Here is a 27,925-nt window from a genome sequence, read left to right on the forward strand (position 1 = left end):
GTGAAGGTAAAGGTGCTTGCAGGGGAGGCAGGGGAGACCTGTGAGGTGGAAAGGAGGGGCTGGGAGCAGGGTGGGGGCCTCTTGGGTTTGGGACGGTGTGGAGGGAACAAGAGAAAGGTTCAGGTCAAACAAATACGTTTTTTAGGGCCACAGGGACAGTCATCAGAAGGGGTTTGGGATTCGAAGGTCGAGGGAGTGGTTGAATGCTGTGTTGGTGTGGATGTCGTGGGTGCGTGCTTCTGGGAAGTATGCTTGTGTGTGGTGGGTGACTGTTGGGTGGGTGAGTGAGTGCGTTTGTGTGTCTTGGGGGTATGGGAGGTGGAGGTGCTGGGGGATGGTGTGGTCGATGTGTCTGTCTGTTGGGGTGGTGACTGAAGGTTGGCTGGATGTGTTGGATGTCTGTGTGTCTGTAGTTGTGGTGTGTACAGGTATAGTGCTTGTAGTGGATGTCTGGGGGTCTGCTGGGGTGGTGTCTGTTAGTATGATGGGTGTGGTGGTTGTGTCACTGACTGTTGTGGTGCCTGTGGTTATGCGTGATGTTGTGTGTGTGATGCTGGAAGTGGTGGGGGTGTCAAGGAAGGTGTGATTGTTGTTGTGTCTGTGTGTGGCTGTTGGTTGCTTGAGTGCCAGTGTGTTTGTAGTTTTTGTGTTTGTGTGGGCTCCTCTTCGGTGTTGATGTAGATGCAAGCATATTTGTCTGTGTGCTTTGGGTAGGTAGGGGAAGGGGGGTTTTTGGATTGAGAGAGAGTTGGAGGGGGGACGGAAGATTGGGGGTGACTGGCTGCCATCAGTGTGGAGGCCAGAGCCTGAAAAGTTTCTGTGGGCCAGTCATTGCACCATGAATGTCTTCTGGAATGTGTTGGTTTGTTGCAGTTGGGTGGTCAATCCCTGGATGGCATTCACAATGGCTGACTGACCTACATAGATCGTTCCCAGGAGGCCAATGGCTTCCTCACTGAGGGCATCAAGGGTAACAGGGGCTGGGTCAGAGGTGCCTGTGGCAAAGGAGATGCCCACTCTCCTGGATGAGCTGGCACAGTCGACTTGGAGTGGAGCAACAGTTGAGGGTAGTGAGAGAACGGGGATGGCGACCAAGGATGTTACAGGGGGATGCCCCAATGGGTCTGCCGCCACTACAGAAGATCCACTGGAGGAGGAATCCGATGATGATGTTCAGGTCTACCCCATGGCACTATCCTCGCACTCCTGGCCACTGGCAACAATGAGGACTGATGACACAAAATCATGCCATGTTGATGACAAAAGTACAATAGCCTGGAGGAGGAGGCATGGAAATACCCATGTCACACTGGAAAAATGACAACAATTTACACTTCACCAAGTGATATTTGTCCAAATAGAGTCTACAAGGAAGCATTTGTGTTGCCCAGAGAGGCCACACATGTAGCATGGAAATGAACACTGTAGAGAGCATGTGCAAGATGTCAAGGAGAGATGTCCCCCAAATACAAAACAAAATGTGTGAGCAAGCCCCAGGGTAATCACCACTACTGTCTGCCACCCCTTACAATGACATACCCTGAGTGCTTCAGTAGAAGCCATTAGTCCTTTGCATGTTGGAGGGACACAGAAATTGCAAGGACTTGTAGAAAGCCCCCAACATGATGCCCAATGGGAAGCTACATCACTGTCCCAATTTTTGTCATGCAACCCCAGATGTCAGTCTGTGGATGAATGCCTGTACCAAACACATGTGTTTTAAACATAACTGCAAGTCACTCCATGATGCATGCCAACAGTTGGAGTACAAACCTTACCTATTACACATGTGCAGTGCACTTTTCCACCTGATGCCACATCAAGGGCATAGATATTTGCATTGTGTCTCTGAACTCTAGGCCTACCTGTCATGTCCCCCATTGCTACTGCAGTTGTACATGCCAAATAACATGCTATGATGCATGAGGGAATGCGTCAGCCAATAAACAATGGTGACACACTCCTGTCAGTGGCACAACATGAAATGTGTCCCCATTGTAAATGTACCATTCCATAAACTGTTTCACATGCACATATATGTGAGGGAATACAGACATCATCCCATCAACATAGGTAGACCAGGCATGAAAGTGCAGCTTACAAATGTTTTCTAAAGCGAAAGAGACACATGCTGACATGTAGACACAAGAAATGTTGGCAACAGTGATGGAACATATATCATAGCTATGGACATTCCCCACTTACCAAGGCAAAGAAGTGATCTATAACTGCATCCAAATAACATGTAAGGCATGTCACATGTATGTTGGACACCTTCACATTGCAGACTGCAGTGAGGCACCAGCACCCATCAAACTCTGAAGAAAACTTGTTTCTGGGTGGCAGATGCCAAAATACACATTTATCCAAACACGTCCGATGACAGTGATCTATCACCTACTTACCTTTGGCTTGGAATACTGAGGAGGAGTGATATGTTGCATACAAATTACACACACTACAACAACAAACAGTACATCATTGATCAATGTACACAGCCACATGCGGTCTCTGCAGAGCAAGTGGTTTGAGGATTTCACCCAGTTGTGTCCTACGTCCCTTGTCCAATAGGCAAGGAACATCAGTATATACAGCACATGACATGTCAACACAATCTCTCATCTATTGTGTGATACATGGCTCATTCCTAATTGTCAGGAGGAGCTGTCAGAACTTCACTTAATCACTGGGCAATGGGACAGGCAGGAATATTCCCTGTACTCACCCCTTGTGGCTGCTGTGCTGCCCTCAAATGCCCATCAAGGTCCAGTTAGGCCACCACCAGCATGCAGGCCATTAGTGGGGATCATGGTCCGATGACACCCCACCCACACTGTGAGGACATCCCCACCTGGTCCTCCACGATCTCCCAGGCCCAGCGTCTCAGGTCCTCCCACTTTTTTCTGCAGTGGGAGCTCTGCCAGCTGTGGTCCTCAAAGGTCTGCACCTTCTTGGAAAAGGCTCTCCATAGCCCCTTCTTTTGATGGGCGTTTACCTGCATGGATGCAAAAAAGCAATCAAGATATCATGTTCATAAGTTCCATCAGAAATGGTTGGGTCACATACATGTCAGTAACACCAATCTAGAACTTTCTTACTTGTCAATACTCCCCAAGTGTGACACATGTAAGCAAAGAAGTACATGGCCATTCCTTCAGACATACATTTCCCAATCTGCAGACCAACCCACCACCCTGCCCAGGCCCTACATTGACTAAGCAAGCTTACTGACTTCATGTGGGGCATGTTCTAGCAACCTAGCTGAGATGTGAGCCACTATGAGACACATCACACCTCTGTGGCTCCTGAAAGCTAAACTCCGTAAGCATGGAAGGACCAACACATGCACATTCTGTGGGAATGACTCCATGCATACAGTCTCTACAGGTTACTGCCAGGGTACAAACTCAAATATCACACATGGGTAACAATGAAGGGACTGGTGTGGTGGGTACAGAAAGTGTCTAGCCTGTTCATGTGTGGACATTTGCAATATCAAATGCAGACTCATGCACCTTCAGGGAGTGTGGTTTTATGCTATGTATTTGTGCCACACAACATACTTTAGGACATATGTGTCTATCCTACGGAGCTGGCATCCAACAAACAAAGGCATGCATTGTACAGTTTCTGCTATGCGACCAAGCTACTGAGTCACATATCATGGCCCCCAAGGAATCAACACACTGGGGGTCATTCCAACCCTGGCGGTCGGTGTTAAAGCGGCGGCCAACCCGCCAACAGGCAGGCGGTAAAAAAAATGGAATTCTGACCCTGGCGGGAACCGCCAACACAGCCCGCCACTTTAACACTCCGACCGCCACGGCGGGGCAAACAAACAGTGCGGCGGTCACCGCCAACAGACAGGCGGCAGACAATGTACCGCCCACCCTATCACGACCCACCAATCCGCCACCATTTCCGGGGCGGGAGCCCCGCCGATAAAAACACGGCGGAAACAGACCACGAACGGGAAAACGCTCACCTCTATACACTCCACGAGGAATCAGGACAGCATGGAACCCAAATTAAACATCCTACCAGCGATTGTCTACCTGCTCCTCTACCAGGAGCACGAACGCCGCCGCAGGAGACAACGGTGAGTACTGCACCTACGACACAGGGGAGGGGGGAGGAGAAAAGGTTACAGGCACACACATACGCGACACCCCCCCAAATCCCCACACACCAATGCAGAGCAACAAGTCAGATTTACACCCCCCAAACCCCCTGGAATAATTCAAAGACAAAATAAAATGATCATTAAAATAGAAGTATATTAAAGCATATTTGAACTCAAGTGAAATATGAGATTATTAAAACAAATAAATCACAACATGAAGAATGTATACATAGTCCAAAAGTCCGGCACATATTGGCCACATGTCATTGTTCGTGGGCCAATGTGCATAAACACATGGGCAAAGCCCACACACGAGACCCGATTCCATTGGAGAGAACACTGCTGGGGCATCAGATAATAAAACCACAGGCACCTCAGGGGGAAGGGAAGGGGGGGCACCTCAGCCACATGAGTCCACGACGCCAGATCCACGAGGGGCCTCCATGCCCACTGTACCATCCTGGGGAGTGCAAAGCCACAGTCTCTCAAGTCTCTACAGTGGGTGGATTGCCCACTGTACCATCCTGGGGAGTGCAAAGCCACAGTCTCACAAGTCTTTTCAGTGGGTGGATTGCCCACTGTACCATCCTGGGGAGTGCTAAGCCACAGTCTCTCAAGTCTCTACAGTGGGTGGATTGCCCACTGTACCATCCTGGGGAGTGCAAAGCCACAGTCTCACAAGTCTTTTCAGTGGGTGGATTGCCCACTGTACCATCCTGGGGAGTGCAAAGCCACAGTCCATCTGGTGGATTACAGACTCCACTGGTTATGGAGGAGGCATGGTGCCCAGAGTGCTTCGTGAAGCCCTGCCCGACACAGATCCGGCCCTGCCAATGGGCCAGCGGTGCTTGAGATGAAGGGCCCAGCGGAGCGGTGCTTGACAGGAGGGGCCCAGCGAAGCGGTGCAGAGACGGCGGGGCCCAGCGGAGCGGTGCTTGACAGGAAGGGCCCAGCGGAGCGGTGCTTGACAGGAAGGGCCCAGCGGAGCGGTGCTTGAGTTGAAGGGCCCAGCGGAGCGGTGCTTGACAGGAAGGGCCCAGCGGAGCGGTGCTTGACAGGAAGGGCCCAGCGGAGCGGTGCTTGAGATGAAGGGCCCAGCGGAGCGGTGCTTGACAGGAAGGGCCCAGCGGAGCGGTTCTGAGACGGCGGTGCCCAGCGGAGCGGTGCTTGACAGGAAGGGCCCAGCGGAGCGGTGCTTGAGATGAAGGGCCCAGCGGAGCGGTGCTTGACTGGAAGGGCCCAGCGGAGCGGTTCTGAGACGGCGGTGCCCAGCGGAGCGGTGCTTGACAGAAAGGGCCCAGCGGAGCGGTGCTTGACAGGAGGGGCCCAGCGGAGCGGTGCTTGACAGGAAGGGCCCAGCGGAGCGGTGCTTGACAGGAAGGGCCCAGCGGAGCGGTGCTTGAGATGAAGGGCCCAGCGGAGCGGTGCTTGTCAGGAAGGGCCCAGCAGAGGGGTTCTGAGACAGCGGTGCCCAGCGGAGCTGTGCTTGACAGGAAGGGCCCAGCGGAGCGGTGCTTGACAGGAAGGGCCCAGCGGAGCGGTGCTTGACAGGAGGGGCCCAGCGGAGCGGTGCAGAGACGGCGGGGCCCAGCGGAGCGGTGCTGGACAGGAAGGGCCCAGCGGAGTGGTGCTTGACAGGAAGGGCCCAGCGGAGCGGTGCTTGAGATGAAGGGCCCAGCGGAGCGGTGCTTGACAGGAAGGGCCCAGCGGAGCGGTGCTTGAGATGAAGGGCCCAGCGGAGCGGTTCTGAGACGGCGGTGCCCAGCGGAGCGGTGCTTGAGTTGAAGGGCCCAGCGGAGCGGTGCTTGAGTTGAAGGGCCCAGCGGAGCGGTGCAGAGACGGTGGGGCCCTGTTCAGCGGTGCCTCTCACGGCGGGGCCCTGTTCAGCGGTGCTTCTCTTGGCGGGGCCCTGTTCAGCGGTGCTTCTCACAGCGGGGCCCTGTTCAGCGGTGCTTCTCTTGGCGGGGCCCTGTTCAGCGGTGCTTCTCACGGCGGGCCCTGTTCAGCGGTGCTTCTCTTGGCGGGGCCCTGTTCAGCGGTGCTTTTCACGGCGGGGCCCTGTTCGGCGGTGCTTCTCATGGCGGGGCCGGGGCCCTGTTCAGCGGTGCTTCTCTTGGCGGGGCCCTGTTCAGCGGTGCTTCTCAGGGCGGGGCCCTGTTCAGCGGTGCATGTCTTGTGTTCCTAGGGAACCAGATCTGGGCAATCATTCAAGCTCAGTCACCATCCGACCTATCGCTTGCAGGGCCCTCTTGTGCTGGACTCCTGGGCCCGTGGGTGTCCTCCGTCACACCCCAAATGGGGCTGGTGGGGCCCTCCTGGGCAGCTCGCCTGCTGCCGGACTTCTTCGCCCTGCTGCCCTTGCCCTCCTTGGAAGAATCTCTGGGCCCTTGCCTCCCTTGGAAGAATCTCTGGGGCCCTTGCCCTCCTTGGAAGAATCTCTGGGGCCCTTGCCTCCCTTGGTGGATGGGCCAGGTGACGGTGCAAGGCTGGTGTCCTTGGGGGCAGCCGTCTCAGGCCTGTGGCGCCAGCCCTTCCCTTTTTTGCTTCTTTTCCCAGGGGGTGGGCTGGCTGTCCCCTTGCTGCTGGCCGATGTTCCTGCCCTAGGAGATGGTAGACTCCAATAGCCCTGAACGATGGTCCTAGTAGGTGCAGGGCTTGTGGTGGCTGAGGTGCTGGTTGGACTCTTACGAGATGGAGGGGGTGGGTCAGTTGTTGGAAAGAGGTCAAGGTTGGAAAGGAAAATCAATTTAGAAAGACAGGGACGGGTAGTTGTAGTGGGTATGGGAGTGGAGGAAGAGGATGTGGTTGTAGGAGAGTCAAGTGTGCTGTCTTTGGGTGCAGGTGCTTGTGACGTAGGCTGTCGTGAGGTGGATGGCTGTTGGGTGGGTGGCTGCCTGCGTTTGTGTGGTTTGGAAGAGGGGGTGACAGACACACTGGGAGAGGACAAAGGGGACGTGTAAATGGTAGTGGGGGTGGTGACTGCACGTGTGCGGACTGTTCTGGTGGGTGTGGTGGTGATGGACGTACTGGCTGATGGTGGTGTGCATGCAGGTGTGAGTGGAGACGTCACAGGGAGGGAGGAGGGAGACGAGGAGGAGGGGGACACAGTGGAGGCAGTGGGTGTTGCTGTGTCTGCATGTGGATGTTGCTTGGGTGAATGCTTGTGTGATCTGTGGTGCTTATGTCTGGATGAGCTGCCCTTGGGTGTTGATGTGTGTGCAGGCTGGTCTGTAGGTGTGTCTGAGATAGGCAGAGGAACAGGGGAGTGGGACTGGGTTGAGGAAGTTGGAGGGGGGAGGCTAGACACAGGGACAATTGCTGGCGTCAGTGCTGAGGCCAGAGCGTTGAACGATCGCTGATGGGCAGCCTGACCCAAATGAATGCCCTCCAGGTATGCATTGCTCTGATGCACCTCCCTTTCTACCCCCTGGATGGCATTCAAAATGGTAGACTGCCCAACAATGAGCGTCTGGAGGAGGTCAAAGATCTCCGCACTGAGGGCAGCAGGGGTAACTGGGGCAGGACCTGAGGTGCCAGGGGCGAAGGAGATGGCCAGCTTCCTGGCCGAGCGGGCACGGGGCGAAAGCTGAGGGGCTGCTGGGAGGGCGGAGCTGGTGCGCTGGGTGGCGGCTGTACCTGTTGTTGCGGTGGACACGGATGTTGCCGCCACCACAAGGGAGCTCCCTTCCGAGGACGTGTCGGTGTCGCTGACGTCTCCACGGGTCCCCGTTGTGGAGCCCCCCTCGCCCTCCGTCTCACTGGTTAACTCGGAGTCGGTTGCAGGGCCCTCCGGGCCCATGTGAGATGCAGCTCCCTTGTGCGCCGATGCCACTTCTCCTCCGCCTGATGATGCTAATGCACACATGAACAGGAAAACCAAAAAAAAGGGGGGGGAGAAGAAAGAAAGACATGATGAGTGCATGCATTGGCGGCACCGTTGGCGGAGAGGACAGACACAGAAGCCCCCTGCACTACGCCGCGCACTCGGGGTACAATACTCAATTATAGTGACTTGGCCTACAACTCTATGGACGACAAATGCACACATAGGTGAGCCCGGGCCATGGATAGCTGTACTTAGCACCCTACAGAGGTGGGGGGCGGGGGCACAGGGCCATGTCTAACGGAGGGGCCTAGCCTACAGAAACCGCCCTGGCCTAGAGATAGCCAGAGCCCTCCTCCCCCACCCAGACGCCTCCACTGTGCACTAATATAGCGGAATGTGCTGATACTCACCCCCTTGTGTCTGCTGTGATGTCCTCACGCGCCCATCCAAATCGGGGTAGGCCACCGCCAGGATCCGGGACATCAGGGGGGTCAATTGACGACTGGCACCCGTCCTACGTTGGGAGGCCATCCCCAGCAGAGCCTCGGCGGTCTTTCTGCTCCCGCGGCGGATGTCCTCCCACCTCTTGCGGCAGTGGGTGCCCCGTCTGTTGTGGACCCCCAGGGCCCGGACGTCCTTGGCGATGGCACGCCAAATGTCGATCTTCTGATGGGTGCTGAGCTATGTGACATGGACAGGGTGGAAAAAGAAATATCATCACTTTTCTGCATGGTCGATGTGAGTGGCCCCCCCTCCCCAACCTTGCCATGTGGCACATGCTCTCATCTGTCGTGCGTTGCACTCCTCATTCGCTCCCCTCCCCACCATCTTACATCCACCCCACTCAACACAGGCATAGCCCATACTACGTGCTCCCAGTGTACTTACCTGTTGGTCTGGAGGACCGTAGAGTAGCGCATACTGGGGGAGGACCCCATCAACAAGTTTATCCAATTCCTCAGATGTGAAGGCAGGGGCCCTTTCCCCAGTCGCAGCAGCCATTGTCTCTTCCAGACTGAGTTCACAGCAGCACTTGCAGTATAGGTCCTCTCCTGTGGATGATCAGGTCTCGAGTGATTAAGCAGTTAGAAAATGGTGGTCACGCCCGCCGTGGTGCGTACCGCGGCGGTGCGTACCGCGACCGCCGGCGCACATCGTCATTGGCTCCTGAGACCCATAGGGTTCAATGTTAACCAATGCTGCTTTGCGCCGCGGTCTTCGACCGCCACGGTGTGCCACGCCAGCGCATTGACCTCACATCCCATTGTCACACTTCACAGGTCAGGCAGCCGCCATTTCAAGGGCCCACATGGCTTAATTTCTACGGCGTCACACAGGCCTAGGCCTTGCATTGCCAATCATACAAGCCATTCAATGCATAGCGAATCGTGTACTGTGCAAGCTGTGGTTACGTACCTGTGGGTTGCTTGACTCTGTGCTCCATGTTGTCCTTCCTAGGCACCGTCCGCTGGGACTTGCGAGGAGATGGAGGAATCCTCCTGTGTACAGAACGCTGGTGGACCTGTCGACAATGGAAGAAAGACATGTCATACTTACATACAGACTTGACCGAGCCACTATACAGGAACTGTGTGCCCAGCTGGAGCCAGACCTGATGTCCCCCATTCGCCAACCCACAGGGATTCCCCCTCTGGTGCAGGTTCTGTCAGTACTCCATTTTTTGGCAAGTGGATCATTCCAAACAACAGTGGCCATATCATCAGGGATGTCTCAGCCTATGTTTTCTAAGGTTTTGTCCAGAGTGTTGTCTGCCCTGATGAAATACATGCGGAGCTACATTGTTTTCCCTGAGGTGGCCGATTTGGCTACAGTGAAGGGTGATTTCTATGCCCTTGGCCATATCCCCAACATCATTGATGCCATTGATGGGACCCATGTGGCCTTGGTTCCCCCCAGTGGAAGTGAGCAGGTGTACAGGAACAGAAAATGTTATCATTCTATGAATGTCCAGGTGGTCTGTTTAGCTGACCAGTACATCTCCCATGTAAATGCCAAGTTCCCTGGGTCAGTGCATGACGCGTACATCATGCGAAATAGCAGCATCCCTTATGTGATGGAACAGCTACAGAGACACCGTGTGTGGCTAATAGGGGACTCTGGTTACCCCAACCTGTCGTGGCTACTGACCCCAGTGAGGAATCCCAGGACAAGGGCAGAGGAATGCTACAATGAGGCCCATGGGCGAACTAGGAGGATTATAGAAAGAACCTTCGGCCTCCTGAAGGCCAGGTTTAGGTGCCTGCATATGACAGGGGGATCCCTAATGTACTCACCAAAGAAGGTGTGCCATATCATCGTGGCCTTCTGTATGCTTCACAACCTGGCTTTGCGACGCCAGGTGCCTTTCCTGCAGGAGGATGGTCCAGATGGTGGTGTTGTAGCAGCTGTGGAGCCTGTGGAGAGTGAAGAGGAGGAGGACGACGGGGACGACACAGACAACAGGGACACAGTGATACAACAGTATTTTCAGTAGCACACGGGTACGAATCAACCACGCCATTTTACATTTACTTAAAGTCTCCTGCCTCTCTACTGTCTGAGTTCCCCCCCAGTTCCTGTTAACTGAGTTGTGACTTTCCCTTCCGTTTTCAGATCTGTGGGCCCCACTGCGTGAACTCTGCTTTGTTTGCCCATGGACTACAGCTGTGTGACAGTGGTATTTTGTCATCACAATGTAACTGAACATTTTGGCACCGTTATGTCTAATACATTTGTTCAAATTACAAGCAGACTCCAGATTATTTTAGTGCAAGAAGTGATTTAATTCAAGTGCTAAATTTAAGGAACATGATTGTAAAACGGGGATGGGTGATGGTGGAGTAATGTCCATGGCAGAGTCCAGTTCTCAGTCGCACAGGTGCATTGTCCATATGCCTGTGGAAGGATGGAGCAGGGGCAGTTCAAGGTTGGACAGGGTGACAATGTGGGACAGTGGGATGACATCAGGGGGTATTGTTTGCTGGCGGGGGTCTTGCAATCCTACTCTGTCTTCTTGTGAGATCTCAGGTTCCGCTTGCGGGGTGGTTCTTCTTCTGCAGGAGGTGGGGTTCTGGTGGCCTGTCGTTGTGTGGGGGCCTCCTGTCCATTAGCGCCGGCGGAGGTGGTAGGCTGTTCCTGGTCCAGGCTAGTGACAGGGGCCCTTTGTGGTGCCACATGGTCCCGCAATGTGGTGACTATCTGGGTTAGGGCCACGACGATGGTCCCCATTGCGGAACTAATGTTCCTCAGTTCCTCTCTGAACCCCATGTACTGTTGCTCCTGCATGACCTGGATCTCCTGGAACCTGGCCAGTACCGTAGCCATCGTCTCCTGGGAGTGGTGGTATGCTCCCATGATGGAGGAGAGGGCCTCTTGGAGAGTCGGTTCCCTGGGCCTGTCCCCCCCCTGTCGCACAGCAGCCCTCCCAGTTCCCCTGTTTCCCTGGGCCTCTGTCCCCTGGACAGTGTGCCCACTACCACTGCCCCCAGGTCCCTGTTGTTGTTGGGGTGATGGGTCAACCTGGGTGCCCTGTAGTGGTGGACACACCGCTGATTGACGTGTCCTGGAGACAGAGGCATGGGCCCGCTGGGTGGGAGCTGTGCTGGTGTTCCCTGAGGGGGTTAGGTCTGGTGTAGCATGTGGCTGTCTGTGGGGAACCGACTGTCCCGAGGTCCCCGATGGGCCGGGCTGGTCATCAGGGTCCAGGGAGACAGAGCTGCTGTCATCACTGGGGGCCTCTTCTGGGGGTGGGATGGACATCTCTGGACCCTCCGTGGCGGTGTGGTGGCGTTCGGGTCCTGCAGGGGTATAAGAGTATGGTTATTGATTCTGGGGGTGTGGTATTTCGTGTAATGGGTGGGTGGCCGTGTCCCCCAGTGCTGGCATTCCCTTGTGGGGGCTTTTGTGACGGTGGCTTGTGGGGGTGATGGGTGTGTGCAGTGGGCATGCTTTGGTGATGGGTGTCCATGCTTTGGGGATGCACGCAGGGCTAGGTTTTGGGATGGGTGGGCTGTGATGGTGAGCCATTTGCAAGGAGTTGGTGTGATGGGGTGGGGGTGAGGGTGGGGGTATGATTTGGCATGCAGGTGGGGTGGGGGGAATGGAGTAGTGAAGATTTGACTTACCAGAGTCCATTCCTCTGCCTACTCCTGCGAGGCCCTCAGGATGCAGGATGTGCAAGACTTCCTCCTCCCATGCTGTGAATTCTGGGGGAGTACATGGGGGCCCGCCGCCAGTCTTCTGCACCGCAATGTTGTGCCTTGATACCATGGAACGCACCTTCCCCCGTAGGTCGTTCCACCGCTTCCTGATGTCGTCCCAATTGCGTGGATGCTGTCCCACAGCGTTGACCCTGTCCACTATTCTTTGCCATAGCTCCATCTTCCTGGCAATGGTGGTGTGCTGCACCTGTGCCCCGAAGAGCTGGGGCTCTACACGAACTATTTCCTCCACCATGACCCTGAGTTCTGCGTCAGAGAACCTGGGGTGTCTTTGGGGTGCCATGGGGTGGTGTGGATGAGGTGAGGGGTGGTGTATGTGTTGTAGAGTGTGGTGAGTGTGGTGGTGTATGGTGTTTTGTGCGTGGAAAGTGTGTGGGTGATGTTGCGATTTGCCTCTGTGTGATGGTGTACTGTATGCTGTGCTCTCGCTCTCTGTCCTTCACTCGCAATTGTGGTCGTAGGGGTTTGTGGGTGATGTGGGTGTGTGTTTTATATTTAATTGGGTGTGTGGGAGTGGTGTGTGTATGTGTCTCAGGTGTGTGTATTTTGAATTATCCAATGTGGTAGTGTTTTGTAAAGGTGTGTGTATTTCGACCGCGGCGGTGTGTACCGCCAATGGAATACCGCGGTTGAAAGACCGCTGCGGGGATTTGTGGGTCGGAATGGTATGGGTGTATTTCTGTTGGTGTGACGGTGGAGGTTTGGTCATCGCCAGTTTCCCGCTGACCTTTGGTGTGGCGGACTTTTGTGGATTTCGGGTTTTTGGCGGTTTGCCAGTTGCGGGTCAGAATGACCGTGGCGGTTTACCGCGGCCGCGGCGGTGTTATGGCGGCCTTCTGGCCGGCGGTAAGCGACTTTTACCGCTGAGGTCAGAATGACCCCCACTGTCTGCTCTGTGGAGATATCAGTTATGCAATAAGCCTGCAATGGACAAATATGACCTGTGTCAAGGTGACAATAGGGCTGTGGGAGTAAGGAACCTGTCATGAGTCAGAGACACACATTGACAATGATGCTAAGTGCACATATGTCACATATCAGTAACTCACCTCTGTACACATTCCTAATATAGGCAAAGGAATGAGACATTCTGGGTGGCATATTACAGCAGAGCATCATATTGGCCACATAACATGATCTGCTACGGTACAGGGAGTGGGCACAGTGACATAGTTGCACAGCCACAGTGACTCCACCCCAGCCTAGACTACGACCCATATTGGGGGTTGCATGTGACAGGCCCTGTTCTCCCCAGGCTGAGCAGACAGAACCTACATGACACTACACTCCCATCACTTCCAGCAAATTAGCATGTGGTGTGTGTGGCAACCTGAATGGCAGAAATCTTTGTGGCAACATACGCATAGCTCACATTACTCGCAGCTGACACATACAACATGCAATCTTGTAGGAGGCTGGCCTGGTTTGTAGTGGGTACCAAAGGTACTTACACCTTATAACAGGTCCAGTTATCCCTTATTGGTGAAATGTAGGCAGTGTTCTAGCAGCTCAGGCTGTCTAGGGGTAGCTGTGGGAAGAGCAACCAAGGCTGAACTAGGAGACATGCAAAGCTCCTGCAATACCACTAAAGTCACACAGTACTTATACACAATAAAAGACAATACTCAGTGTTACCAAAAATAAAGGTACTTTATTTTAGTGACAAAAGGCCAAAAATATCTTAGAGGCAATACTCCTTCTGGAGGTAAGTATTATACACACTATATACATTAGTAACCCAAATCAGGTAAGTACATAGTCAGAAGATAGTGCAAACAGTGAAAAACACAATAGATTGCATTAGGCCTAGGGGCAACACAAACCATTTACTAAAATAGTGGAATGTGAATAACGAATTCCCCCTAGGCAAGTGTAATGTGTAGAGGGGTGCTGGGAGTGTAGGAAAACACCAAAGGTAAGTAAAATACCCCACCCCAGAGCCCAGGAAAACAGGAGTAAAGTGCAGTAAGTTTCCTCAGAACACACTACAAGTTGTGATGAAGAATTACACAAGACTTAAGCAAGCCTGCAAGCAACCAATGATGGAGTCCTGGACCTGAAGACCTGTGGAGAGAAGAGACTAAGTCCAGAAGTCGAAGAAGAGTCCAGGAAGAACAGGAGCCCCTGCCAACCTGTAAGAAGGTGCAAAAGTGGATTCTCTGGTTGGAAGAAAAGTACAGAACTGCACCAAAGAAGATAGCTGCGGGTCCCTGCTTGGTGCAGGAGATGTCCCACATCAAGTAGTTGGATGCAGGCTATTTGCGTCGCTGAATTCGGCCAACAAGCCTTGGTTCACGCAAGAACACGGTTTGCGTCAAAGATGAGCTGCCCAGGAGGGACCTGGAGGTGTCAATTCAGACTGAAGAGACAGAAGGGGCTCTCAGTACTTCAGAGAGCCCTCAGAAGATGAGGCAGCACCCATGGGAGTCCCAGGACATGGGGACAAAGGAGATGCAAAGTGCGGTAGTTGCAGCACTTCACTGGAGGATCCCACGCCACCGGAAAACAACTCAGGAAGCAAAGCGTTGCAAGATAGAGTGCTGGGGACCTGGGCTACATTGTGCACAAAGGACTTTTGGAAGAAGTACACAGAAGCCCAAGGAACTGCAGAAGATGCGGTGCAAAGTGGTACTGTCGCAGCACAGGGAGGCAAGTTCTTACCTCCACCAAATTTGGACCGCTGGGCCTTTGGACAGTCTGGGTCACTTCAGTCTACCACCTGTGTTCCAAGGATCACGCTCGTCGATAGGAGAGGAGTCCCAGAGTACCAGTTGGCATCGAAGAAAGGTGCCTGCTGAAGCAGGTAAGTGACTCCGTCACTCCACAGGAGATTCCTTTAGTTATTCTGTTTCAGGGTGAAGACAGGCAGTCCTCAGAGCGTGCACACCCTGGAAACTGTTGCAATTGCTGGCTGGAGCTGAAGTTGCAGGTCACAGTAGCCTTCCTGGATACTTTGTTGCAGTTACAGAGGTTCCTGGAGCAGTTTGCAGTTGATCCGTCAGTCAGAAGCTGAAGCAGAGGATGCAGAGGATTCCTGGAGGAGTCTTGCAAACCCATTCTGAGGAAACACCCAGAGGAGAAACCCTAAATAGACCGAAGAGGGGGATAGGTTATCTACCCAGGTATGCACCTATCAGGAGGGGTCTTTGACATCACCTGCTGGCACTAGCCACTCAGATGTCTCCAGACGATCCCCACACCTTGGAATCCAAGATGGCTAACACCAGGGTCACTATGGAGGAGCTCTGGGCACCACCCCTGGGGTGGTGATGGACAGGGGAGTAGTCACTCCACTTTCCTTTGTCCAGTTTTGCGCCAGAACAGGGACTGGGGTCCCTGAACCGGTGTAAACTGGATTATGCAATGAGGGCACTGTTTGTGCCCTTCAAAGCATTTCCAGAGGCTCTGGGAGGAGACCCCTCCCATGCCTGAAACACGTATTTCCATTGGGAGAGGGTGTAACACCCCTCTCCTAAAGGAAATGCATTGTTCTGCCTTCCTGGGATTGAGCTGGAGCTGCAGCGCAAGCCTCAGAGAGCTGGTTTGGCAGTACTGGGGGTCCACGGTGGAGCCCCCAGGATGCATGGGAGTTGCCCCCAATACCAGATTTTGAATTGGGGGACAATACCATGATCTTAGAGACACCGCACATGGCCATATTCGGAGTTACCATTGTGAAGCTACCTATATGTATTAACATATATGTATATATGTAGTGAACACTTATATTGGTGTCCCCGCACTCACGAAGTCCGGGGAACTGGCCCTGGACAACGTGCAGCACCTTTGCTAGTACAAGGGTGCCCTCACAAACAGTAACTTTGCACCTAGCCTTAAGTAAATTAAGGTTAGGTATATAGGAAATGGCTGTGAAATAGTGTGTGCACTATTTCACTCAGCGTGCAGTGGCAGTCCTGAAGAAAGGTTTGTCTGAGCTCCTTATTGGTGGAAAAAGAAATGCTGCAGCCCATAAGGATGCAACTCCAGTGACACAGTCAAGCATCCTGACAACACACATAGACCACAAACTATGAGCACTGGGGTCCTGGCTAGCAGGATCCCAGTGAGTCAGTAAAAACACACTGACAAATACTGACAACCAGGCCAAAAATGGGGGTAACCATGCTAGAAAGAGGCTACTTTCTCACAATACTCATGCAATCATGTACATATATGTTGTCTCATATATACACCAATCATGAGGAAAGAGATGTCATTGGATGGCTGTAATGTCAGCTAATCTAGTCATGCTCATCCAATGCAAGATGGATCTAGGAACACAAAGAAATACACACCACAATGTGAATAAACTCAACACATGGCATTGGCCACCAATACCTGCACATTGATCCTCCCATACACCATACCTACAGGCACATGAGTATTTAATCTGACACACATGAGCAGAATCTAGCCTGTGAGGAGGGAAAGGATGGTGAAGTACAGAGGAAAATGTGTACACAAGGCACTTACCTGTTCCTCTGGTGCACCGTAGAGCTGTCCATACACTGGCAGGACCTCATTTACTAGCCTCTCTAGCTCTTCTGGGGAGAAGGCAGGGGCCCTATAACCTTCTGGATGTGGCATGATTGCTTCCAGAGGTGGTACACAGCAGCTCAGTAGTGGAGGTGTTGCTGGCAGCAGTGTCAGGAGTTTAAATAAGGGAATCTGCAGAACATAGCAGTCTCACCCGCCACTTACGTGGTCATCACCCCGGTGGACACAGCCATTAGCCTATGACCGCCACTGGCAACAATGTTAGCCTACGGCTGTGTCCGCTGTGGTTTCGACTGCCTACTGCGATGACGACTTTCTGCCGGCAGTTCCTAATGTTCAGTGTTGTAGGTCAGGCAGCCATCGTTTTAGAGGCCTGAAATGAGGTATTTGGGTTAAAAAAACTGTGTCACACCTCCAAAAATGTTGGTTTGAGCACACAAACATGCTTATCCTGTCGTGTCACCTAGGTCCTACTACTCAAACAACAGTGTAGCATGTTGCATGGCACAGATGGCAATTTACAGTGGGGCACAGTCCACCCCCATCAAAGGTCAGTTTTTGCGGTCAAGACATCCAGTCACATTTCGAGGGGCATTTGTGGAGCACATTTTTGATATAGGTCCAGATACATGATGTGGACACATGTATGTCAAACCAAGGGGGTCATAAGTGACCCTTGTGTTATTAGCAGCTGTGATATGTACTGTTTGCAATATCCATCCCTTCTAAATTGTGTTGTCACATGTCATCATTAGCATGCAATATCCATCCCTTCTAAATTGTCTTGTCACATGTCATCATTAGCATGCATCATAAATGTAGCCGGGGACACAATGACTAATGTCAGAACTCATGTCTTGTCATACATCAAGGGAGAGGAAGGATGCATCAACCACCTGTCTATCGTCCACTGCCAGACCTTCAGACCATGGAATAATGCCACAAAATACTGCTCTACCATCTGAATAGGCAAACAATAGTGGACTTATGTTGTCAGATGGAGACAGATCTTTATCCAACCAGCATTGCACCCATTGTACAAGTAATATCAGTATTGCACTTCCTAGCCACAGGGCCCTTCCAACATACAGTGGCCATAGCTGCTGGTATGTCCCAACCTATGTTCAGTCTGGTGTTGAAGGATGTCCACTCAGCAATGTTGGAACACATTAACAGCTACACCCAGTTTCCTCAATGTGAGGATTTTACCAATGTGAAGGCTGACTTTTATGGTTTTGCACACATTCCATATGTGGTGCGGGCTATTGATGGCACACATGTTGGCTTTGTCCCACCACAGGTCAATGAGTAAGCATACCTCAATAGAAAGAACTCCCATTCCATCAACGTCCAAGTTGTACGTTTCGCAGACCTATACGTTTCTCAGGTCTGTGCCCGTTATCCGGGTTCAGTCCATGATTCTATAATTATGCGGAACAGCACTTTCCCCAAGCTTATGTCACAACTGTACCTAGAGAGGGCCTGGCTGTTTGGTAAGTCACATCTGTCCTATTTCTGTGTGTGCAATGTCTGGTGCCACAATTCTGTTAAGAAGGACTCATTGTTGCAGATATGTCTCATTCCTTAAGAGGAGACCCTGCATATCCTAACCGTCCTTGGTTGTTGGCGCCACTAAGGAATTCAACTACGCCACGGGCAGTCTGCTTCAATGAGGCCTATGGAATGATAAGGTGGGTAGTGGAGTGGGCTTTTGGGCTCTTGGAGGCAATATTCAGTTGTCTGGACAGGACTTTGTCTACTCATCCGGAAAAGTGTGTCAGATCATTGTGGCATGCTGCATGCTCCACATCATTGCCTTGCGGAGGAATATCCCATACATCCCAGAGGAGGGGGACCCTACAGTGCCACTCGGTGAGCCTCCCGAAATGCCAAGTGAGAATGACAGTGGTGGAGAGGAAGGGGCTGACTTGAGGGAAGATCTCATCAATAGCTACTTTACTTCAGTGCAAGTATGTCATGTGATGTAATGACTATGACTGTATGATGAACATACCACCAGATGTATGGCCATTGGATCAAGATGGACCTGTGACCAGGGACTGTTTTACTGCCCTCTGTCTGTACCTTGGTTTATGTGATGTTGAATTTCTTTTGTTTGGCATATGATAAGGCTCAAGCTGGTGACACCATTTGCTTCTCTGTTTGACTATTCTACTGGACAATGTCTAGCAAGGCCCTTCCTTCTCTGGTCTGGGGGATTGTACCTGGATATATCTACCTAGACACAATATGAGTCAGCCATTTTTGGCTATGGCAGTGCAGACATACGGCCAGCCTATGTGCTGTATAGTGAAATAAAATGTTGGGCCTGACCAGGCACTTTTAGCAATGTATTTGTGTGTGCTGGTAGTGATCCTTAGCAGGACACCGTAAATGTATTTACATCTCCACATAGCAAAATGTGGAACAAAGGCAAGCAGACAATGACTATGTGAGAGGTGGATTTATTGAATACTTGTTCTTCAAAAGTGAATTGGTGCATGGTTGAAATAAACAGTGAAGGGTTCAGTCATGATAGATGAAACCTTTGGCACTGATGCAACACAATTGTCAGTACAAAGTCCAGTCTGTTCCTCCCATAGGAAATGGGAGGTGGTTGAAGAAGAGTCAACAGAGTGACTATGTGGCACACAAAGGAGGTCCTTTAGGAAGAGGCCACTTGCTGGCAGTGGTGGGTGTTTTGCAGTCTGTGCCTCCTGGATTCTTTGATGGAAATCATCTCATCCAGGGGGTTGGGAGGGTGATCTGCTGCTACAGAGGCTGGGTGTCTGTGGGGGGGTTGTTCCCCAGACAGGGCCTCCCTTCCAGCAGTTGGCACCAATGAAGATCCTGGTGATGTTGCGCCAAAGGAAGGGGTAGATTGTTCTTGATGATCCCTGATCAGGGTAGTGTTAAAGTCCCTCAACACCCCCTGTTAGGGAGGCCAGGTTGGTATTGGTGGCCTCCAACTGTCAAAGCATAACCCTATGGATGTCCCTCTTCTGCTGCTTGATCTCCTGGAGTTCCGCAAGTACCAGGCCCATCAAGCCTTGTGACTCCTGGTAAACCCCCAAGACATGGCTGATGGTGTCCTGGCCATGAGCATCCCAGTGACTTCACCCCGCTGGCTGACAGCATCCCTCCAATGCACCCTACCCCACGGTCTTGTGTCCTTGCCACAGGGTGCCCCCTCTCACTGGATCCAGGACCATCATTGTCCGAGGTGTTGTGCTGCAACTCAGGATCCTGGACTGGGGGGCACAAGATGGTTGCCACTGTCCTACAGACACAGGGTGGGGGGGGGGGGTAAATGGCTGCCTGTGATGGTGTGGCAACCGGGCTTGGAGGTGTTGATGTGGCCACAGTGAAACACGCAGTAGGGGGTCTGACCAGATTGGCCAGATGAACCTGACCATCCTCCATGTCCATATATCCAAGAGAGTCTTCTTCAATGAGGGCTTCAGCCACAAGGGTTGTGAAACATGGCCTGCTGGGAGTTGCAATCCTGTCACTCTCACTACTCCCAATACTTGACAAATGTTATCGCCCCTTGTGGGTAAACCTCATTTGGGAATTCACAAACAGTGGTCTTTGGAGAAGAGAACACTGTGTTGGTGGTTTGAGTAACAGTAACAGTGCCTGCTGTAAGTTGCAGTCATGTCAGAGGACACAGAGCTGACTGAGTGGAATAACAGTAACAGTGCCTCCTGACCGTAGCAGTCACGTCAGACCCTGTACCACACACACACTATACACATGTTATCCTCCCAGGTGGGTACACTTTAATTGGGAGTTGACAAACAAGGGTCTTTGGAGCAGAGTAGACAGAGCTGGCTGAGTGGAGTAACAGTAACAGTGCCTTCTGGCCTTAGCAGTCATGTCAGTCCCTGCTCTACAGACACCTTACAAATGTTATCCTCCCAGGTGAGTATGACACCATTTGGAGTTAACATACAGGGGTATTTGGTGATGGAAACACTGGTCTGCTGTTTGGAATTGTAGAACATGCCTGAGTTTTAGTCATGGCAGTCTTTGTAATACACACACTATAAAAAGATGTTGTTCCCACAGGTGAGTCTACTTCAATTGTGAGATGCCAGATAGGGGTCTATGGACAGGTAGAAACTGGGCTGGTGAGTGGAGTGATAGTGAAGGTGGCAAAAGGTGAGGAGTGAGCATGCATGACATTGCATTTTCATGACATTTTCAATGAAGCGACTTACCAGACTCCACTCCCCCAGGTATTCCTTTCAAGCCCTCATAATGCAGGATGGCCAAGACCTTCTCCTCCCAGGGAGGACTGGGAGTGCCACTGCCAGTCTTCTTGGCCTGCAGCTAGTGCCTTGACACCAGGGAACAGACCTTTCCCCTGAGGTCACTCCACCTCTTCCTGACGTCCACCTTGGGTGCAAAGTGGTGCCTACAGCATTGACTATGATGTACCACATTTCCATTTTCTTACAGAGAGGAGTGTGCTGGACATGTGCTCTGAACAATTGTGGCTCTTCTCTTATTATTTCATCCACCATGACTCTTATCTCTTCATCAGTGTAACAGGGATTTTAATACATTCCATGGTGGAGAAAAAAAACGTGACGGTGACTTACTAAATGGGGGTAGTGCAAAAGGGGGTGACTAGACAAAAGTGTGTGCTGGGTGTGAAAAGAAATGGTGAGTAAAAAGTGGTGCCTATTATCTGTGCTGTATGATGAAGAATGTGCTCTGGCTTCAGTGTTTGGTGTTGTAAATGGAGTGGATTGTGGTGTGAGTGTTAAGAGGTGTGTTTTATAGTGTCCTTTGCAGGTGTGTCCAGTGTGGCAATGTGTGTCAGCTGTGTTGTTTTCAAATTCAGCTAATGTGCAGTTGTGTACTACTTTGGTGACCGCAGACCACTGTGGTTCAGACCGCCATTGGCTGACTGCCATGGGGGCCCGCCTCTGCAACTCTGGACTAGTAACACAGTCAGTGGTTGGTCGCTGTGCTGTCAGTGCTGTGCAGTGTCCGCCTGTTTCCGGGCCTCCGCACCGCTGCCAGTCTGCCTTTTTTGGTTGGAGGTCAGAGGTCCTACCTGTATAACTCGTAACAGGGCAGTCTGTAAGACCGCCAAGATGGCAGTTTTTTTGGGACTGCCAACAAGGCGGTCTGGCGTCCGACCACCAAACTCATAGTGAGGCCCTTAGACTTTTCAGTAACTCTAGTACTTTTGGCTTCTCACAAAATTAGAGTATGAAGGTACTCAAAAGGGTAGCCATACATGTCTCCACCCCTTGAAAAACGATAATGAGACAAACGTACAAGTGTAATTTACTACTGCCGGAAAAACTGTAGTAAGTCACACATGGTCAACCACTGATACTGCAAAACTCTGCTATAGAAAATAATGGGGATAGGGACTTAAAATAAAACCCCATAGAAAATAATGTTAAATTAAATTACATCATTTAAAATAGTTAAATGTATAAATAAATATAATTGAATGTTAAAAAAGATGTATTATTTAATTACAACATATTTTAATACTGTACTAGCCATAATTTGTATTAAACATATTAAATTATTGTAATTAATTCTGTACATCACTTTTAATACTTAATAACACAAATGTCTATTTTGCTACTTTGTGTGGAAATTTATTTTGGAATTTATACTTCAAAAAAATTATTTTAATGTAATTTATCATATTTAATTTAAATAAATATTTAATTCAAAGTTAGGTTAATAGTACTACAGGGTCTCTCCTTTTGTTACACTTTTTTACTTTTCCAAGTACAATATCATATGGAGATCTCTGTCCCGACTGTAGAGTCAATCTAATAATACGCAAACTCATTGTCTGCGGATTTTACTTTGTCCCACCCTAAAGCCTAGATTTGTTAAGGTTTCTGTGGTGGCTTGTATTAATTGTATGGGAGTGTGCGAACTTCATGTAATTTGCTTTGGCGTACTAGTTCAGGAAAATTGGACATAATTATACAACATGCAAGTCCTTAATTTGGCTCTATATTTTTACATGAATTGTGTCTTTGAATCAATTTTACATAAATGCACAGTTTACACAAACAATGTGTCATATTATGTGTATTTGTAAAATACACTATCTTTAGTAAGGGTTTCCTGAAGCTGAGGAGGTGTGTGTGCCTATCTCTGCCTAGACCGGGTTGTTAAGTGAAAAGCCAGTTCTTCATCTTCTTGCTGAATTCCAGAAGAGTGGAGGAGGCTCTTATGTAAAGTGGGAGGTTGTTCCATGCAAGGAACTAGAACGCCCGTCCTAATTTAGTTCTGAGTATGCATGGAGTGTATGCAAGTAGGAGCCCTGGGAGCTGAAGTGTCTACATGGTTGGTGGAAGGAGATACGACCTGTCAGGTAGGTGGATCTTAAGTTGTGTAATGCCTTGAATGCATTTGAGGGGAGTTTGAAATGAGCGTGTTTGTGTATCAAGAACAACTGTAGCTCTCTGATGTGTTGTGTAAGTTCTAGTTGGGAGATTGGGGATGAGTCTGGCTACTGAATTCTGGACAGTTTGTAAACATCTGGTGAGTAGTTTGGTGGTACCTGCATATAGGGTATTCCCATAGTCCAACTGTAGGTGACGAGGGGATGAGTGATGGTTTTTCAGGTGTTGCTTGGGAGCCATTTGAAGATCTTTGTCAGGGTGTGGAAGGAAGACGCACTGACAAATTGACTTGTGCAGTCATGGCCAGTTTATTGTCAGTGATGATTCCAAGGTTCCTAGTATGGATGCTGGGTGCACGTGTGGGTCCCAGTTCCTATGGCTACCTGGTGGGGTCCCATAGTGAATTGTTCTTACACATTCTTTGAGAGTTACCTTGCCCTTTTGGCCTTTCTTCCTAGTTTGGGCACATTTTGCATTTAAGAAAGTAGTCCATTCTGTGGTCGAGACCACTGGGTATACAAAGATATGTAGGTTTCTCATATTTACAGGAACGTGCGGTCTTGGTTTAGCTCAACTGATTGCATTGGACAATCACACCTGAAGGCAATGATATGTAAAAAGAAAGAGCATAAATTGCTACATGTAGTTATAGTATAAGCCTAATTGACATTATTTGCACGTTTGTCAACCCACTCCTTGTAAATAAATGCATCCCTGTGTTGGCCAATTGTGTCTTGTTTCAAATTAAAAGGAAGATTACAAAATTGTAAGTAAACATTGAAATAGAACATTTGCATACATCATCTTCATCAAATGGTTGTAATAATTAAAAAAAAATACAGAACCTTTAATGGCAACCTCGTGCTTTAATTGACATACATTTTATTTGCAAAATGAATCACCTCTGTGTTTGTATTAGACTCACAGAGACAAACTGCAGTGAATTTTCATTAACAATTCAGTGAGTTATCAGGTGAATTTTTCTTGGGAAGAGATACGAACAGAATACTCCTGTGGAGATGGTGCTAGCCCAGGAGTTTTTAACAAGAATTATTAATGAATATTCATGTATCTTGAGTGTCGAATTTGCTTAGAAAATGTAATAACGCAGGAAAAATAATGCACGCATTTGAAACTGTGATCACGAGAAGTGGCTGCCAATGTTCACGAAGTATATCTATCAATGGCTTACTAAAATGAAATGTTGAACATATGTTTAATTAATGTAGTAATACATCATCTTAAGGGTATGCATTATGTATTTGCTTTATTAATTGAAAGCCTTAACATAGTGGAGGTCTTGGCCTAGTTTCACCGCCTCATGTCAAGCTGTATTTCTTAAACGTTTAATAAAATGGCTGTCTTAAAGGATTAAACTGTGATTTTCCACTGTGCTGTTCAAATGTGCTCGTAGCTAAAAGTCTTTCTCATGAGAACCGATTGCTAGAAGATGCTGTTCTTGCTGAATGTAACATTATGAATGTAAAATGTGTAAGACTGACTTTCTCAGGAGGAGAACAATGGAGACACTGACTACAGTATAAGCTGGAACAATATTGTTACCTGACTAGCCGAATGATGAGGACATTACAAGTGAAGCCAATCAGTGACATGTGAACGGATTAGTGGTAAAATTCATAGATTTGAAGTGTTAGTTTTATTGGACAAAGTGTGAACATGCAATCCCTTGACCAATAGAGAATTGGGAAGTAGTTTTAGAGAATCTAATTTAACGGGGCTGCACTGAGAAGAGGACACCATTGCATACCATTTTTTCCATCCTGAGCGTCTTGAGAAGAGACGTGCTTTACTTTAATGCTTAAAGAGACTTTGCCTTTTCTGAACTCTATATCCTCATGCCTTGCTGACCAGACTGATGTCCTGAGGATGAAGACTGTCACTGCTTGCTGATCCATACTGAGGATAGGTAGTATGAATTAGAATGTTAATTACATTGTCTATTTACTTTTCTCTCTAGGTGCCAACCGCGCTATTTTGACAGAGCCATAGTTAGATGTTTTTCCAAATTTGTGTTGACTAAATTGTTTTGCATGAAGCCCAACATGCTAATTCTAATTAGGTGTTAGTTAAGGTTCTCACTAATGAAGTTCAAATAGGAAATAACAACTGATGTCTTTTAATTGCTGAATAAATGTATGTCATATCGTTTGCGCAATTATTCTTGCTATTAATTTGCACTTTGGTATTAGGATGTGTAGTAGCTCAAGCCTTGATTACATTGCATTTCTTTTGCAGATTTGGACAGCCAGTGATGTTTCTGTATGTTTATTATTTGATTTTGAGATTAACTTACATGTTAAGTTTAGCAGCGTTAATATAGGGAAATAAATATTCTAACTTTTACACAAAGGTGTGGTTATTCATGACTAAAAGGTCATGGTGCGCCAATTACTGACTTCTATTGATTACTAATGTTATTGATTATTGTTGATAATTGATTTTGATAATTGACGATTGGTTATTGATTTGTGATAGTCCCAGACCTATACAGTATGGTGGGAACATCCCAAGCATTGGTCAAAAGGTTCATCGGCCTATGTGCGTCCCCTTGTAAGTTTACTTATTAAGGTCTGACGTGCTATCAATGGCCACGACAAAATAGAAGGTTTTTCAGAGACCGCTATCGGCAATGGAGAATGATAACCAAAAAGGAGGTGGGGAGGGAACTCCATAAGGCCCGCTGCTCTGATACACAGTGTATAACCCCCCTAGTAAGTATGTTCTGTGAGTACTCTATTACTCATATGGAATTGACACGTGCCCCACAATTGTGGCTCAGTATATGAGTAAAGATTGTGGTCGTCTGATAAAAATGGGGAATACACCATGCCAGTCAGTCAGTAAGCATTATTATTCTCTGAAGTAATAGCAAAATATAGTATACAGTCCTTAAAACATGGGCAAAAGACAGATACCATTTGAATGGCTCCATCTGGTAAACAAAACAGTGATTGACAAAACTCTTTAGTGTCTCCCCCTTGACTGTGTAACGGGGCTAGAAAATGACATTTTCATAAAGTACATATAGATGTATGGCTCTTTGCATTGTTAATGTTTTCATGGACACATCGGTTATAACATGTTATTTAATTTAATAAGTGCTTGTTTCATGAAATTAGCTCTAAAAGATATATACAATTATGCCCATTAATTAACCTCTCCTTTGGTAATAACCTCACTGTATCTGAAGAAAATAAAGCATGTGGTGATAAACTATAAATAAGCAATATCATAATACATATCATCCCGGCTATTATTAATCAATAGTTGTATTGCCAAATGGTAGATGTGCTAAAATCTTGGCTCCTGTCTCTTTTTTTATAATACCACGAACCGTAAACTGTTTTGACTGCTTAGTTACTGCTGGGGATGGAGAAAAACAGGAATTCTGATCGTTTCTGATGATAATATACTTTGACTCTAAAAGGGTTAATTTTTAGTATCTCAACCTTTGTTTTACAATGGTAGACACTCTTTTGATTGAGTGTTGACAACTTCATAATGGCTTCTGTTGTTAAGATGGTAAAACCATAGTTCTTGCCTGTTTGTGTTTTCATGAGAGGTTGTGCCAAAATATACAGATGCATTTTCTCTGTGGCGCCTTCCGGTTGGCGATCATCAATCATCCAACTCTCTGTGTAGCATAAGGTGACAGGGTAATCGCAGTTAACCACAGCAAACATTTGATGGATTTTCAAAGAGGTCCTTTGTCCGAAGCAACACACGTGATCTTTTCAACAGCTCTCTACCAAAGGCCACGGCTCATTCCTCAGGATATCCATCATAACAGTAAAAAATTTAATGTAAACCCTCCTAGTTATCAACTGCCACACCAGGCCTGTTTTCAACAGGCTTGGAATCTCTTCTCATTACATCAACAGTAGAAAAATTAAGGGACCACTACACAAAGGTATTACACATGTATGTTTACTCACATATAAATCTATTACTAGCTCTAGTAGTAACAATTCTTAATTAGAGGCTTGTCTCAACCCCCTTGTAGAGCCTCCGGTTCCAGGATTTATGAGTGTAAAGTTACTACTTACAACTTTTCAGACGTAGCAGTGGCCTTTGCCACCATGGCAGAGATCTCCATATGGGAAAGTATATAGAAAATCATAAAAGTTTATTAATTTTTTAAAACATATTTAAGGTATTTTAATATACAATATCACTGTGAAGTAATTGTATACATTTATTTTATTTTAAAGAAAATAAAAGCTCACATCACATTAACTTTTTGATTAATTAGAAAATATATACTTATTTTATGTTTAAATATTATTTCTGGAAGAATATTTTTTTTAAAACAGCACCTGCCATACCATTTTCATTTGTATTTATAAAGAATGACAGTTTTTTTAAAGTCACTTAGAGAATTAATTTAAATTCTGATTTTTAAAAAAAGTTTAACCTAACTTTACATTCAAAATAAGAGATACCATGGACACCACATTGCTGCAAAGTGTATTTTATTCACCTCAAATCATCCAAACTGACGCCTTTCAGACGTAGCCTTGACCACTGTAGTTTGTCACAGGAAATTACAAATGAGAATGGAGCTGACATAAAAAATGTACCATGCCCAGAAAATGGTAAACACTGCAAGATACATGGTCGCCATGTCTTAAAGATCACAGTGTAGCGTAAAAGTAAAGCACTGCAAGTCAAATCTTAATGTCTTTGACAAACTGTACAGATATAAGCTGATAATCAGTGCCTCAATACATAAAGCGATGTCGCACAGGATGCCGTATTGATAAATGCGTATTGTCCATACACTCAAACGTTGTAAATGAGCCTCTCCATGCACCGAAGCGGAGCATTGCCACTGATTCCACCT

This window comes from Pleurodeles waltl, chromosome 2_2, assembly GCF_031143425.1.
Source record: "Pleurodeles waltl isolate 20211129_DDA chromosome 2_2, aPleWal1.hap1.20221129, whole genome shotgun sequence".
NCBI lineage: Eukaryota > Metazoa > Chordata > Amphibia > Caudata > Salamandridae > Pleurodeles > Pleurodeles waltl.